At 43.1% G+C, this 17,535-nt stretch overlaps 1 protein-coding gene across 1 annotated transcript in view; it reads right to left on the bottom strand.

The window, feature by feature from the left end:
* LOC144888217 (uncharacterized) overlaps positions 1–17,265 on the bottom strand; it is a 166,624-nt gene extending 149,359 nt beyond the window's left edge. Inside the window, exon 1 of the mRNA XM_078770595.1 lies at positions 16,959–17,265. The gene's annotated coding sequence lies outside the window, so the exon portion shown is untranslated. The remainder of the gene's footprint in view (positions 1–16,958) is intronic.
* Positions 17,266–17,535: the final 270 nt, after the last annotated feature.

Consider the following 17,535-nt stretch of genomic DNA (forward strand, 5'->3'; position numbering starts at 1 on the left):
GACCTCGCCTGTTCTCTCGGATAGACGCAAAAATGGACATTCCCGGCCTGAATTTCCCGCACGTCGAGCAGATCACTTACAAAGCTTCACACCGAAACCCTCTGCTTTGCATATGTCATACAGACAGATACATTGGCCAGATACACACGTCAATTAACATCCCAATATACATTCATTCCTCATCCATATACTCATATAAGTCTCCCAGACTTCGCGCGAAACTCAGATCGACTCAAATCATGCCTTTCTCCAGCCACTCCCAAACAATCTTTGCTCATTCATGTTACGTCTCTCATTCAAGGAAAAGGATTTTTGGGACGGGTTGGACGGGGGGTGGGTTGAGGTGAAAAAAGGGAAGGCAGGGTGGGGTGTTGGGGTGTTGCCTAGAGCCCTGGGACTGAGCTCAGGTCTTGGGGGGGTGGGGGGTGTTGCCTAGAGCCCCGGGACTGAGCTCAGGTCTTGGGGGGGTGGGGGGTCTTGGTCTGGTATCTGGTCCAGCGGCATCACTCGCTGATTTACTTGTTTAACTGCTTACTTACTTGTCCTCTGTCCTATAGCTTCAATAACTATAGCTGCAATGCTTAAAATTTCAATATTTCAAAAACCATTCCTGTCCTTCTCACCCTGTGGCCACCTGGCCCATTTCCTGTGAGCTTATTTATTTTCTCTTGTCCACCAGGTCCTGGCCTGTTTCTATCTGGACCTCTGTTGCTTTGGCCTTCTATCTAAGTTTAGCCACAGCCCTTCGTTCCCTGGCATGCAATGGCATACCCCATCTTGTCTCTGGGCTGTTCCTTCCTGGAAAAATCTTGGCCACCTGGCTTCAGCCTATATGGCTGTCCGACCTCATTTTCCCCTCCTGGTGCTAACTGTAACTTTAAGCTTACTGTTAAGTCCTTCCTGGTTTATCCTTACTTGTTTATCCTGGCTTTAACAAAACCACGTCATTCTGAGGCCTAAATGAGCCTTTACTTACAATTTCTGTTCGAGTGCAGACAGCGCGGAAGACAAGGAGACTGAACCCGTGCGAGGGAGGAAGGTACGAATTTGGAATAATAGCCCTCTGATATAAAACAACTCCCACCTTTAATCAAATCAACGTGCCGGCGCCGGCCTCAGGTCAGCCTTCCTCCTGTCCCTCGGGCTCCGTTTCCCGTCCTCCGCGTCTGTTGACACCCCACTCCTGGTACCATCTGTGAAGAATCAGCTCTTCGTTTGGAAAAGAAGTCCACAAATAGCCTGAAAAATGGCGCAGCTTTATTAAAAACCAACTTATACAGATCCGGAAGAAGCCAAGACGTCTACAGCAAGAGCCAGTCTCATGCCAAGTCAAGCCTTCCTGAAAACACATTGATTCCCAGTCCATTTATATAGGGACACGTTTTATCAGGAAATCTCCGAGGGAACAAACAAAACTGGGAGAGGTTCCTCCCCGGTGGGCCAAGCCCCCACCGTCATCCGCCCTGTTATTCGGGGGAGTCAGCCCTTCCTTATCATTCGGACCAAATGTTTCTCTGGGCTCCGAGAAAACAGAAATGTAACTCACAAAGAGAAGAGTGTATGCTTAGCCAAACAAACCCATATATTTTATGGGTTTGTGTACATGAGTAATTCAAAGCATGTTTATACAGAGTCATGCGTTGCTGTGATTAAAACAAAATATATATGGTTAACGATAGGTTTATGTCTGCACTCTAAACATTCTACTCGCGTTACACAAAATCACGCGCATGTGGGCGTGGTTTTACGACCAGCCTCGAAAAAAGCACACGTATACAATTTGTTCAGCATGACCTCAGCGAGCCTTTTCTCATCCAAAACTAAAACGAAGCAAAAACCCTTTATTAACTTTATGAAATAGCATTTTTAGACAACATTTAAATCATAACACATTAGCAACCAACGTCTATAACTGAACTTTAGGCAATAACAAATCTACTACTTGACATTCCTTCCTCTTGTCTCGTCGAGACAAAGTATCTTAAGAGACAACGTGCCACATCGGGCTTTATTGAAAAATAATTGTGTAATGCGGGTATTGAAAAAATAATTGTGTAATGCGGGTATCTCCCAAGGGCATATCGTGCGCCCAAAGCGCCTCGCCCGTGCATTTGGCGAACGTGTCGTGTGGTGCGTGCTCGGAACCTGAGGGCTCAGAACATGAAAGTCCATTAACGTTTCGGATCCACAACGAAGAGGTCTGGTCCAGATGAGGTTCTGCTCCGCCAGAGGGCCACCACCTCCTCTGCGGAACTTGCTCCCCCCACCCTTTGCAGACCCAGTCCTTGCAGATCTTCGAAGTTAATCAACGATCATGCCCATGAGGTCCCTCACGTGCTGCTGTTCTGGGGAATACATAATATTGTCAGTATCTTGTGTCTCAATTTCCTGGTCAGGGTACAGAGCGTAAAAATCCGATTCACTTGAAGCATTTGAACTTAATACATATGAAGCAAAGAGAGGAACTTCCTTTATGTCAAAGTCTCCCTTGGGCGCCTGGTCGGCTTGCGGGTCTAGGATATCCACGTCGGGTCCCTCGACCGCCAGACCCAGTGTCGCAATCAGATCCATAGTTGGGTCGGAAGGGGGCGTGCAGCTGTCCGCTTGTAATACATAAGCAGCGTTAGCCAGTACACGCAAGGGGTTTATAGCACAAGTATCACAGTCATCACATACACCGTTACAGGCAGCAGCCAGTTCCCACATGGGATCCGCACAAGTATCACAGTCATTACATACACCGTTACAGGCAGCAGCCAGTTCCCACATGGGATCCACACAAGTATCACAGTCATTACAAAATTCAATGCAATTTTCTGGAGTGCCGGTCGCAACTGCCTTGTTGAAGGACCCGTTCAGGTCGACGGCCTCTGTGGTCAGAGCCATAGTCGTTGTCGGCGGCTTCTTCACTTTCCATCCTGTAAAATACTTTCTCATACAGAGGAGGACTAGAGATTTCATTAGTGCCCCCCAAATTACTACCCCGATTATCACAGCCAGTGCGGTCAATAACCACTTCACTATGGTGCCCGTCCATCCCTGGAACCAGTCAGTGAGCCAGCTAAATGTATAAGAATTTTCGCGCGCGATCCGATCGATCCAATAGTATGTCATGAGCCGTAGCGGTGTCGTTTGCCACCTTTTCTAGGGCCAAAGCCAATTTGTCTATCCGGAAACTATCCATGACTGTGCCTGCTCCTGGGAAGAAGAAACCAAACACCTTTTCCCATAGACTCCCGTGTAGTTTAGTGGTTCCATCTTCGTTCATGACTGACCTCTTATAACGCCTGTCCAAGGACTTTGGGTCTAGCTCATCCAGTATCTCAACGTCAGGAAGGACTGAACCCAGATAACATGTGCCCCCCCAATTATTTGGTAAATAGGGGTAAGCCTTGTCGCCGCATATAAACATTGTCCCATGGGGTGGGACCAGGTGGGTGGATAAGCACTGGAGTCCCTTTACCACCCCATTAATCCTACTAACCCCCCTAGAGAATGTTATAGCCGTTATGTTGTGGTTGTGTTTATCTTGCAGTACTATTCGTAATGTAATCCCCGAGCTCCCTTGTCCCAGCTTCCCGGGGAGAGTGTAGGCGCATTCTGATTCTCCCATACGCAAGTGGCCGGAACCCTGGAGGCAGACCCTCCCTTTCTGTGGTTTGACCCAGACGGGGGCAGGCCTCTTGGCCACATGGGCAATCATTGACGGGCGATAATTAAATTGTCGATTGCAACTCTTGCCGTTGTCAACCCCTTCTCTTTCCAGCGTGGTGACTAAACATGGGGAATCGATAGGTTGTGAGCAGAGGTCATTGAGGGACAGAGGTAGCACTATCATGTGTATTCCTGTGGTGCCTGCTTGGGGAAAGTGCATGCACGACCAGCAGTGTGTCCTATTTTGAATTGTTGCCACCTCCCTGGCCACTTTCCAATATGTGTTTTCACCCTTCTTTGGGGCCTTATTCTGGGGTTGTGGCGTGAGTATGTATTTGTTGCATCGTATGTAGTTCTTTTCGCCACCGGCCGCGCCAGGGGTCCAGACGCTGCACCGGACCTGCATGGTCATGTCTTTCCCTAGGCGTGTGCGTGTTTGTAGCTTAGAATCAGGGGTTCCCCATTGGTATCCTGGTTGGGCCAAGGTCTTAATGCTAGCTTGCCCGTCTTCCCGGAACTCTCGTTGCTTTTGTAGTACCATGCCAACGCGTCCAGGCCCTGCCGACAGTGCTAGCCAATTTATGTTCACCCAATTTGTGTGCAGGGCTTTCTGTTCGAAACATGGTAGTGATACTCTTTGTCCCCATGTTACGGTGAGGTGTCGGGTTTCGTTTTCGCATCTATTGGAATCGGAGTTTCCCCTAGCTGCTGTCGCTATCAATAGTATTGTACCTATGATTAGGCCCATCCTTACTGTGGTTGCTGTGGTGTAGTGTCTGGTGCTTGTATGGCCAACTTACAGTGCGTGGCGTGGATCCACGAAGTCTTGCCCTCGCAAAAGACTGCCGTTGGTGTAGTCAGCAACACCTGGACTGGTCCCTTCCACCTTGGTTCCAAGGCGTTCTTGCAGGTGAAGTGCTCCACGAACACCTGGTCTTTTTCCTCTGGTGGAACACCTGGTCCACAAGTCTCCTGGGAGCGCCTGGTCTACAGGTCTCCAATTCATAGATTCAATTCATTCAATTCATAGTTTCATAGAACACCTTTTCTCCAATTTCCTAATCCACTTTTTTTCAAGTGGATCCAATTTTATCCAATATTCAATTTTTAAATTCAATCCCATTTAATCCAGTCCAATTCAAAATAAATTCAATCCTTCTCTCAGCATCCCATTACCTGTTTCCAACATCAATAAAAATAAAATTATAAAATTAATAAAAAATCAATCATCTCAACTCTCAAATCGAATCAAAAAATAAAAATAAACGAAAATTACTTCAGCGAGAGTTTCAACTAGAATTAACACAAACAAACCACCATTAACCTCCATTAACACAAACAAACCACCATTAACCTCCATTAACCTCCCCCTATTATTTATTTATTTCACGAATAAACAAATAATAGAAATAACCTGGTTTACTTCCAATTTCAACTCTAGTCAGTTCTGGTGTCTGGTCACACACAATGTTTTCCTCACCCACTGTGATTCGCTCAAAATAGATTCTCACTGTTATGTCTGAAATTCGTCTCATGAAAACCCATTCAAGAGTCCGGTGTGACAGACAGCCAAACACATAGACACGCCGAAGACCCCAGGGTACCCATCAAACTAGCTTGTCCCCAGATCCACAACACAGCGAAACATGTAACTTTACTAAAATAATCACTTACTCATAACTAATACTCATAATAACTCATAATTACTTATGTAATTACTCATACCAATACTTACTTAAAATAATGTAATATCCCAATCTTCACCCCCTATGCAAATCGAAGCACCCCGGACGATCCACAACCAATATCAACCACTGTAGCCGTCTTCCCGACTCCAGGCAGCCACACGCAGCCACATACATCTCCATCCACGTCACACAAGACAACAGCCAACGAGTGTGTCCACCACACAGAAACCTTTGGCAATGCAACAACCGAACTCCCAGACAACCAACAACAAAACCCAATCCATCTCCATGGCTCATCAAGCAGTTCCAACTTAATCCAGCTTCACATACCGATTTCCCCAAAAACTCGTGAAACTTCACCCCCATTTTGGAAAAACCCTGGACTAAACCCTGACACCCTAAATAACTTCAGACTCATCTCCAATCTACCCTTTCTGTCAAAAGTTTTGGAACGTGCTGTGGCCACTCAACTCAAACATCACCACTCTGCCAATAACCTGTATGAAACATCCCAATCCGGATTCTGCTCCAGCCACAGTACTGAAACTGTTCTCCTCAAAATCACCAGCGACCTTTTCTCTCCTCTGATGCCGGCAACCTCAACATTTTCATCCTCCTCACCTCAACGCCTCCTTTGACATCATCAATCACGCCATCCTCCTCACCCTGTTTAGACCAGCTTGTGCCTATTAAACCCAAATCAGTTCACTCCCAAGCTTCACATGGACCACCTACTACTCTCAAATTATCCACTCTGGCTCCGGAATCCCAAAAGCACTCTTCTCTACAATAAACAAACTAAATAAACAAACTTTACAACGTGAACAAACTCCTCAGCGCCCTGGATACCGCCACCTGTCATTCAGAGTAGACAACAGCATCTCCTTTCTGGCTTTCAGCATCTCCTTTCTCCTTTCTGGCATCCAAATGAAATTCTGGCTTCAAATCAACTTCCTCGAACTTAACTATGATAAATCTAAATTAATCTTCGTTTGCCCACAACCACTCACCAAATTCACCCATAACTTTGCCCCCAACATCGATGGTCATTTGAACACAAATTGAACAAAATTAATCGAACAAAACACTTCCATTAACTCGACATTCTTTTCACAGCACAAAGTTCACTTGAACATCTTTTTCCTGGATACTCCCTCTTATCCAACTTTCAATAAACTGGAAAATGCTTCGCCATGGAATAGTCCACCACTCATATAAATAATCATAAGAGTTCTGCAAAACATCTCCATCTTTAAAACTTAGCCAACCAATTTTAAACCACATGTTTTCCCCCCAAAAAACAAGTCACATTCTTTGTATATTGCCAACATTGTTCATCGTTTAAGTATCATCCAGAACTAAATTTTTATAAACCATCAACTTGTAGATGCATTTATTTATATCCCATTAACCCAAGAACTCTCAATTGCTTGGTTATATTTTAGTAATGTCATATATCCATATTTCTTTTCCAAATTGTTCCTGATATACACATTAATCCCATCTGTCTTTGTTTCCAGATGAACTCAAATCAGGAAATCAACACAAATCCTTATTACCTCCAATCAACTCAAAATTAAATCAAACAATTCAAAACCAGATCGGATCAGCGATCAAAAATCACTTTTCCAATCAACAATTCATTCAAAGACCAAGCTTAAAAACACAACTCTCATCTTACTGTGACAAGTAAGCAACCAACCTACTTCACACTAAACAAATAACTTTTCATCACCCCTTTCTTCTCCACCGCCTCTTACACTTAAACAGATCATAATTACTCACTCATACACTATTGCCCATCACCCAGTTCATATAAACTCCATTGTTGTCCTGTCCATCTCTCTGTTTGTGGATCCGGTGCAAAGTTACACAAAGTTCCCGTTTACATTTTGTGACTCACAGCTCCTGCCTCCATGGAACAATGACGCCTAAGCACTCAATTAGCCCTCCCAGTACCAAAGACTTACAATCAGACCGACAGACAGACAAATAACAGAGGCATGTCGCCAGCCCCAGCACAGGACATCACCTTTCCGGGCAGGCACAATATAATCCACAGCATCGAAATGCCAATTTCTATCCGGAGCCTCGCAAAGCCAAAATCCATGCATGCGTGCTCCATCATGCAACCCGATCTGTACTCGGTGCGCCCGGCGCCCCCTATAATCAGTGAGTTATAATAACCACAATATCTCTGGCACCCAACTCGTGATACCACAATTTAATCCACGTTACTTGCATCTCTTCATCCTCCCAAATGTCCTCCATTTAACGTGACTCAAATCCATCTCAAATCCCCACAGCTCGATCGAACACGTCACTGTACTCGACCCGGTTAAATTAAATTCCAAGCGTACTGTACCTGACGCTTCCACAACAACAAAAAACTCGATATTCTCTGTCCACTAATTATGTACCTGATTTTGGTTTCACCCACAATATAATGTCCCGATATTCTCCAGATTTAAGTCCTATATATCCTGTCGTTAAAGCAACACCCTGTAGACTGACTCCGCCTGTCGTTTTTCCAAGGTTAGTGAATTACCTCTGACCTTTCCCTTGCATATCTCGAACAAAGGTCAACTAAACTTTAAAAGGTCAAACTTCGAATTGGTCAACACAAATGCATCGATGCATCTTCCAGCCGCCACTCCGCACTGTACCTTACTGTATGAACAAGACTTCCTGTTGGAACTTGGCTCCGGAAATTAATTACTCTGTCTTGAAATCGTTTATTTTAGCCATCTTAAATAAATCCATCCATCTATCCATCTTATAAATCCATCTTAAATAAAAATCCATCTTATAAGTCCATCCATCCATATAAATCCATCCTAGATAACGTATTCGTCCTGTGACATTGCCTGGCATATATGTCGCAGCCGGCCACTATTCCGACATGGCTCGTCTGACATGAACGTCCGACATCCAGCAAAGTCGAAATGACCCACAATGCATTTGGGCACACATCCTCCTCTGAGAGTGGGCGAGTTATCGCCAGCACTCTGAGCAAATCTCATACAGCACACCCGTGACTCGCGGCTCGCTCGGCTCCTGTCTGAACACACAATATCCCTCTACCCAAACTTCCACGGAGCCGCACGGCGGAAACACAGGTTTGTACCACACTTTAGTTAAACGAACATTGCCAGGATTCTCGGATAGACGTTTAATTTCACAACACACATGACAAAAATCCGATTTAAATTCAGAGATCGCCGATCGACCTGGCACAACCATCTCAACGCGACGACGCCACGCCGCCCCCCCGTCTTGGCGCGCACCCTCGTGCCTCCACACGAATCCCAACACTCCCTGCACGCCGCTCTATTCGCGTTCGCGGCGGGGTTTACCTCACGTTGGGACATGCAGTCGGCTGTCATAACAAAGTGCGAAAAGCTGTCATAACAAATCTGCGACCTGACATGTAGTGAGCTGTCAGAACATTGAGCTGTCAGAACTCATCCCTAGCTCGTAAACATCGCAAAAAAACAGGATCTCCGACGCTCCACCTCTCTGACCCAAAATGCACTATGTGACATCATCATCCTAAAGGTGAGCTGCCTCAGGAATATAGGCCTACCCCACACATACAATACACAATATCTGCCATTGAATGAACTCTTCGATTCAAGTAAAACACACATATTGATTCGAATTCTGAATTTAGCGAAAAAAAAAACAGCCCATCCTGCAACCATCTCCAAGAAACCGCTTCATATCAACAGTAGATCGACGAGGGCACTCCGAGTGCTTTCCTGACCCGATTTATATCAATTCGCTTCCCAAACAACTCCCAAACAGATGAAAATCCGGACTCAGTTCAGGACCTCGCCTGTTCTCTCGGATAGACGCAAAAATGGACATTCCCGGCCTGAATTTCCCGCACGTCGAGCAGATCACTTACAAAGCTTCACACCGAAACCCTCTGCTTTGCATATGTCATACAGACAGATACATTGGCCAGATACACACGTCAATTAACATCCCAATATACATTCATTCCTCATCCATATACTCATATAAGTCTCCCAGACTTCGCGCGAAACTCAGATCGACTCAAATCATGCCTTTCTCCAGCCACTCCCAAACAATCTTTGCTCATTCATGTTACGTCTCTCATTCAAGGAAAAGGATTTTTGGGACGGGTTGGACGGGGGGTGGGTTGAGGTGAAAAAAGGGAAGGCAGGGTGGGGTGTTGGGGTGTTGCCTAGAGCCCTGGGACTGAGCTCAGGTCTTGGGGGGGTGGGGGGTGTTGCCTAGAGCCCCGGGACTGAGCTCAGGTCTTGGGGGGGTGGGGGGTCTTGGTCTGGTATCTGGTCCAGCGGCATCACTCGCTGATTTACTTGTTTAACTGCTTACTTACTTGTCCTCTGTCCTATAGCTTCAATAACTATAGCTGCAATGCTTAAAATTTCAATATTTCAAAAACCATTCCTGTCCTTCTCACCCTGTGGCCACCTGGCCCATTTCCTGTGAGCTTATTTATTTTCTCTTGTCCACCAGGTCCTGGCCTGTTTCTATCTGGACCTCTGTTGCTTTGGCCTTCTATCTAAGTTTAGCCACAGCCCTTCGTTCCCTGGCATGCAATGGCATACCCCATCTTGTCTCTGGGCTGTTCCTTCCTGGAAAAATCTTGGCCACCTGGCTTCAGCCTATATGGCTGTCCGACCTCATTTTCCCCTCCTGGTGCTAACTGTAACTTTAAGCTTACTGTTAAGTCCTTCCTGGTTTATCCTTACTTGTTTATCCTGGCTTTAACAAAACCACGTCATTCTGAGGCCTAAATGAGCCTTTACTTACAATTTCTGTTCGAGTGCAGACAGCGCGGAAGACAAGGAGACTGAACCCGTGCGAGGGAGGAAGGTACGAATTTGGAATAATAGCCCTCTGATATAAAACAACTCCCACCTTTAATCAAATCAACGTGCCGGCGCCGGCCTCAGGTCAGCCTTCCTCCTGTCCCTCGGGCTCCGTTTCCCGTCCTCCGCGTCTGTTGACACCCCACTCCTGGTACCATCTGTGAAGAATCAGCTCTTCGTTTGGAAAAGAAGTCCACAAATAGCCTGAAAAATGGCGCAGCTTTATTAAAAACCAACTTATACAGATCCGGAAGAAGCCAAGACGTCTACAGCAAGAGCCAGTCTCATGCCAAGTCAAGCCTTCCTGAAAACACATTGATTCCCAGTCCATTTATATAGGGACACGTTTTATCAGGAAATCTCCGAGGGAACAAACAAAACTGGGAGAGGTTCCTCCCCGGTGGGCCAAGCCCCCACCGTCATCCGCCCTGTTATTCGGGGGAGTCAGCCCTTCCTTATCATTCGGACCAAATGTTTCTCTGGGCTCCGAGAAAACAGAAATGTAACTCACAAAGAGAAGAGTGTATGCTTAGCCAAACAAACCCATATATTTTATGGGTTTGTGTACATGAGTAATTCAAAGCATGTTTATACAGAGTCATGCGTTGCTGTGATTAAAACAAAATATATATGGTTAACGATAGGTTTATGTCTGCACTCTAAACATTCTACTCGCGTTACACAAAATCACGCGCATGTGGGCGTGGTTTTACGACCAGCCTCGAAAAAAGCACACGTATACAATTTGTTCAGCATGACCTCAGCGAGCCTTTTCTCATCCAAAACTAAAACGAAGCAAAAACCCTTTATTAACTTTATGAAATAGCATTTTTAGACAACATTTAAATCATAACACATTAGCAACCAACGTCTATAACTGAACTTTAGGCAATAACAAATCTACTACTTGACAGTGACTACCAACAGCATGTTTTTAAATAAAGTGTGAGTTTTCATTTTTATAGGGCTTTTCATGTTGTGGTGACTACAAAGAGCATGTTTTTAAATGAAGTGAGTTTTCATTTAAATCGGGTCTTTTTATGGTGTGGTGACTACCAAGAGGATGTTTTTAAATAAAGTGTGCGTTTTAATTTTTAAAGGGATTTTTATGATGTGGTGATTACCAAGAGCATGTTTTTAAATGAAGTGAGTTTTTATTTTTAAAGGGATTTTTATGATGTGGTGATTACCAAGAGCATGTTTTTAAAAGTGTGAGTTTTAATTTTTATAGGGCTTTTTATGTTGTGGTGACTACCAAGAGCATGTTTTTAAATGAAGTGAGTTTTCATTTAAATAGGGTCTTTTTTATGGTGTGGTGACTCCCAAGAGTATGTTTTTAAATAAAATGAGTTTTCATTTTTATAGGGCTTTTTATGGTGCGGTGACTCCGAAGAGTATGTTTTTAAATAAAGTGTGAGTTTTCATTTTTATAGGGCTGTTTATGGTGTGGTGACTACCAAGAGTATGTTTTTAAATAAAGTGAGTTTTCATTTTTATAGGGCTTTTTATGGTGTGGTGACTCCCAAGAGTATGTTTTTAAATAAAGTGTGAGTTCATTTTTAAAGGGATTTTTATGATGTGGTGAATACCAAGAGCATGTTTTAAATAGAGTGAGTTTTAATTTTTATAGGGCTTTTTATGGTGTGGTGACCACCAAGAGCATGTTTTTAAATAAAGTGCGAGTTTTCATTTTCATAGGGCTGTTTATGGTGTGGTGACTACCAAGAGTATGTTTTTAAATAAAGTGAGTTTTCATTTTATAGGGCTTTTTATGGTGTGGTGACTCCCAATAGTATGTTTTTAAATAACGTGTGAGTTTTCATTTTTATATGGCTTTTTATGGTGTGGTGACGACCAAGAGCATGTTTTTAAATAAAGTGTTTTAATTTTTGTGGGGCTTTTTATAGTGTGGTGATTAACAAGAGGATGTTTTTAAATAAAGTGTGAGTTTTCATTTTTAAAGGGATTTTTATGATGTGGTGACTACCAAGAGTATGTTTTTAAATAAAGTGAGTTTTCATTTAAATAGGGCTTTTTATAGTGTGGTGATTAACAAGAGGATGTTTTTAAATAAAGTTTGAGTTTTAATTTTTATAGGGCTTTTTATGGTGTGGTGACTACCAAGAGCATGTTTTTAAATAAAGTGTGTTTTTATTTTTATAGGGATTTTTATGTTGCGGTGATTACCAAGAGCATGTTTTTAAATAAAGTTTGAGTTTTATTTTTATAGGGCTTTTTATGTTGTCATGACTACCAAGAGCATGTTTTTAAATAAAGTGTGAGTTTTAATTTTTATAGGGCTTTTTATGGTGTGGTGATTAACAAGAGGATGTTTTTAAATAAAGTGTGATTTTTCATTTTTAAAGGGATTTTTATGATGTGGTGACTACCAAGAGTATGTTTTTAAATAAAGTGAGTTTTCATTTAAATAGGGCTTTTTATGGTGTGGTGACTACCAATAGCATGTTTTTAAATAAAGTGTGAGTTTTCATTTTTATAGGGCTTTTCATGTTGTGGTGACTACAAAGAGCATGTTTTTAAATGAAGTGAGTTTTCATTTAAATCGGGTCTTTTTATGGTGTGGTGACTACCAAGAGGATGTTTTTAAATAAAGTGTGTGTTAATTTTTAAAGGGATCTTTATGATGTGGTGATTACCAAGAGCATGTTTTTAAATAAAGTGAGTTTTCATTTCTAAAGGGATTTTTATGATGTGGTGATTACCAAGAGCATGTTTTTAAAAGTGTGAGTTTTAATTTTTATAGGGCTTTTTATGTTGTGGTGACTACCAAGAGCATGTTTTTAAATGAAGTGAGTTTTCATTTAAATAGGGTCTTTTTTATGGTGTGGTGACTCCCAAGAGTATGTTTTTAAATAAAGTGTGAGTTTTCATTTTCATAGGGCTGTTTATGGTGCGGTGACTACCAAGAGTATGTTTTTAAATAAAGTGAGTTTTCATTTTTATCGGGCTTTTTATGGTGTGGTGACTCCCAAGAGTATGTTTTTAAATAAAGTGTGAGTTCATTTTTATAGGGCTTTTCATGGTGTGGTGACTACCAAGAGTATGTTTTTAAATAAAGTGAGTTTTCATTTTTATCGGGCTTTTTATGGTGTGGTGACTACCAAGAGCATGTTTTAAAATAAAGTGTGTTTTCATTTTTATCGGGCTTTTTATGGTGTGGTGACTCCCAAGGGTATGTTTTTAAATAAAGTGTGAGTTCATTTTTAAAGGGATTTTTATGATGTGGTGAATACCAAGAGCATGTTTTAAATAAAGTGAGTTTTAATTTTTATCGGGCTTTTTATGGTGTGGTGACTCCCAAGAGTATGTTTTTAAATAAAGTGTGAGTTCATTTTTAAAGGGATTTTTATGATGTGGTGAATACCAAGAGCATGTTTTAAATAAAGTGAGTTTTAATTTTTATAGGGCTGTTTATGGTGTGGTGACTACCAAGAGTATGTTTTTAAATAAAGTGAGTTTTCATTTTTATAGGGCTTTTTATGGTGTGGTGACTACCAAGAGTATGTTTTTAAATAAAGTGAGTTTTCATTTTTATAGGGCTTTTTATGGTGTGGTGACTACAAAGAGCATGTTTTTAAATAAAGTGTGAGTTCATTTTTAAAGGGATTTTTATGATGTGGTGAATACCAAGAGCATGTTTTAAATAAAGTGAGTTTTAATTTTTATAGGGCTTTTTATGGTGTGGTGACCACCAAGAGCATGTTTTTAAATAAAGTGCGTGTTTTTATTTAAATATGGCTTTTTCATGTCGTGGGGATTACCAACATGGCAGCGAATGACTTCGGCGTTTTCAGCAAACCAATGATCCAGTTGCATTTATATTTGTGAATCCACTTCATATCGAGACGTGTACAATGAAGCCGTTATTTACCACTTCATAATCATCATTGGCTAATATTTTTTAACGTTTTTAAAAATCAGTTGCAGTCAAAATTTCTAATCGACCCAGCACGACAGTATCAACAGACGAAACAATCACAAAAATGTTGGCAAAAAAACAAACATTTTATAAACTCATGTTCTAATATGCAAATGACTTGCAACCTTGTGATGTCTGGAAGCACGAACAATCAGAACAATGAAGGCAAGCAACTTTATATCCGCTCTATCAGCATTGCACTCAGCTCCACGTTCCTGGTCCCTGGTGTCGCGCATGCGCACACCGGACTCACATACATCACAATATCTCCACCACCCCCCCCCCCCCTCCCCTTAATTTCAAATCCAACTGGTCTGGATGTCTAGATGTGATGTGCGGGAGGACGTACGCAGAGGAGTTGTTACAGGCACAGGTCAAGGTGACATGGACAAATGTACCGGACTGTCGGCAGGCACAGGTACAGGAACCTCGGGCGGAGACGGAGCACTGACGGCTTCAGTTGCAGCCTCGGAAACAACAATTGCTCTTTCGAACAATGGAACAATAACTGGATGAACCGCAGGATTTGCATTTTCCTCCAACTCAATATAACGCCGCTTGATTTGGTCCATATGTTTGTAACCATCGGCCCATGTTTCAGCTCGACACAAAAAACACGGGTGCCTTCCCTGTTAAGATCTACACCTGGCAGCCATTTCGTTCCACGACATTGTTTAACACATAAACTGGATCGTTTACAGCAAAGTCTCGCAACAAAGCCGTGCGATCACGATATAACTTCTGACTCTGACGGTTGCCAGCAACAGTTTCACCGACATTAGCATGAACAAGAGAGAGTGCAGTTTTGAGGTCTCGCTTCATAAGTAATGCTGCTGGGGGCATTCCAGTTACGGTATGCGGTCTGATCTATACCCTCGCAACATGCGTGACAAACACGTTTGAAGCGAACCTTGAGTAACATGCCTTAATCCTCGCTTGATGATCTGTACAGCACGCTCTGCCTGGCCGTTAGAAGCGGGTTTGAACGGAGCAGAACGGACATGTCTGATGCCATTCTACCTCATGAATTCCTCAAATTCCTGACATGTGACACACGAACCATTATCGCTTACCAACACATCTGGTGGACCGTGAGTAGCGAACATGACACGTAAATTATCAATGGTAGCAGCAGAAGTGCTGGTAGACATGATAGAGCATTCAATCCATTTGTTAACAATCAAGTTAGGTCAGGAATTTGTAATTTGTTCAGGATGCCGGCGATAGTTCGCCTTCTCTTCCCGAAGGAAACCGTGGGATCTTTAACGTCCACCAACTCATGTCGGCAGACGAGATTCCCGTTTAACGTGCATCCGAGGGACGGTACGCACATTGATGAATGATGAGTCACCCTACCTGTTGTGGAAAAACATACAATCAGGTTCAGAGTATAATTGATTCACTGCAGAGTTTTTACCTGCACAGAGAAGTTCAACACGACAAGTTACATGATAGACCCTTGTGTTCGAACCCAAAGCCCTTGCTAGATATTCTCATTTTGAAGAAGGTTTGGAACATTGACCTGTAACAGGTGTGAAGTTCTGTTTGACCCCTGATCAGATCGCAGGGAAATACACAAAGGTGAGAATTCTCGAGCAATATTTGGGAAAAAAACAAAGTTTCACTACAAAGGAAAATTAATTACTCTGGAAAAGAGAGAGAGAAACATATTTCAGGTGAGAAGCACATTTGAGAAATGCGAAGCAGGTGTGGATCCATTTTGCAGCAGGAGACACCAAGTTGGAGGCTGTTTAATGGTCTAAGCGGAGTCCAGGTAATCATAACCCAGAATGAGCACATTCCCTCAGGAGAGATAAAATACCTTCTTTGGTACAATCTCTGAACAGGTATTTTTGATTATTAAAAACATGGAGTTCTTGTACTGAAGGTAATTTCACTTGAAGGTAAAATCATCTCTCTCGGACAATTAAACATTCATAATAATCAATACAGGTATTCGGTTTTGTTTACGTGTTTCGCAATTACTCGAAATTAATTTTAGGAGAACACAAATTATTCCCACACCGCGAAACACCTGGACGGCAGTATATACCTGGGTCTGGATTCGAACCCGGACATGTTCAAGATCGTCGGTAAAGAAGGATCATTTTAGCCATGAGGGTAAATGTCCAGGTGAAGTACATGACATTCCCATTGCTCTCCCTCACACCAATCCCCTTTTCTTACCTGTGCAGGTACTTTCAGGTGTTCAAATCGAACGGTTGTTCTTCATAAACGAGCGAATACTGTATCAAGGTCCAGGTAAATTGTAATGAGCTAAAGATTCCACCGACAACCCCCAAGACATTCCTCCTGGGGGACAAGATCACGTTTACCGATTGTTATCGAGTCGTGAGACGAACTTTTGAAACACCCGTCTGTGACGTCACAACGCATGGTGACGACACAATCCACCGAGAACCCCCAAGACATTCCTCCTGGGAGACAAGATCACGTGTACCGATTATTATCGAGTTCGTTCGATCGAACATGATGGAGTTGTACAAAGACAGGGAATCGGGACTCCAGGTTACACTTCAGCCATTGTCTGGTGTCCACGTTTAAACCAGGTATCCAACAATGGTCTTTAAACGTGATTCACTTCGCTCGAGGAATCGATTCAGAAATGATGGGACACGCGTTACAAACCGGGTTACCTGGTGTGGATCGGGTTTTCAATCACACCTTCATACTCCATGACGTGATGACGTTTTACCACGTTGGTTTGTGTACGATGACGTAATACGTCGGTGGAACGATTCTGGTGTCACGTGTTCCCGATAATCTAACAAATGCTCGTCGTACCTTTACCTCATTTTTCAAGAGTGCCTCGTGGGTTTCAGCAGGAATGTGTAATTTCTTCAGGATGCCGGCGATAGCTTGCCTTCTCTTCGTGAAGTACACCGTGGGATCTTTGACGTTCACCAACTAATGCGAGCACACAGGACGTCCGGCTTCACGTCGTTCCGAGGGACGAAGATGAACACATTGATGAATCACCTGCCTGCTAAACACCTGGACGGCAGTTTATACCTTGGTCGAGATTCGAACCCAGCAGTCCCGGGTTGAACCTGAAACACATTTTGTAGATCGTTCTCCCGAATGAGTCTCACAGGGTCCGATTGAACTTTCTGAACTCGAACACCGATCGGAGAAATCCGTGCATCGGGATTTGGGAATAATGTTTATTTTGATGAATGATTGAAACCGGTGGTGAAATGTTAACCAGCACCGAAAAGTAACAGTCGCTTTGGGGTTGGAGTTGGCCACGCCCCTTGGGGAGCGCACCATGACGCGGCATGAGGGGGCGTGACGTTTCAGGCTGAGAATCCTGATGTTCGTGTTGGTTTGTGAGAAAATACAAGACGTGTTTGTATGTCAATCGAAG

The sequence above is a fragment of the Myxine glutinosa genome, chromosome 1 (genome assembly GCF_964187855.1).
Source record: "Myxine glutinosa chromosome 1, kmMyxGlut1.1, whole genome shotgun sequence".
In the NCBI taxonomy this organism is placed as follows: Eukaryota; Metazoa; Chordata; class Myxini; order Myxiniformes; family Myxinidae; genus Myxine; species Myxine glutinosa.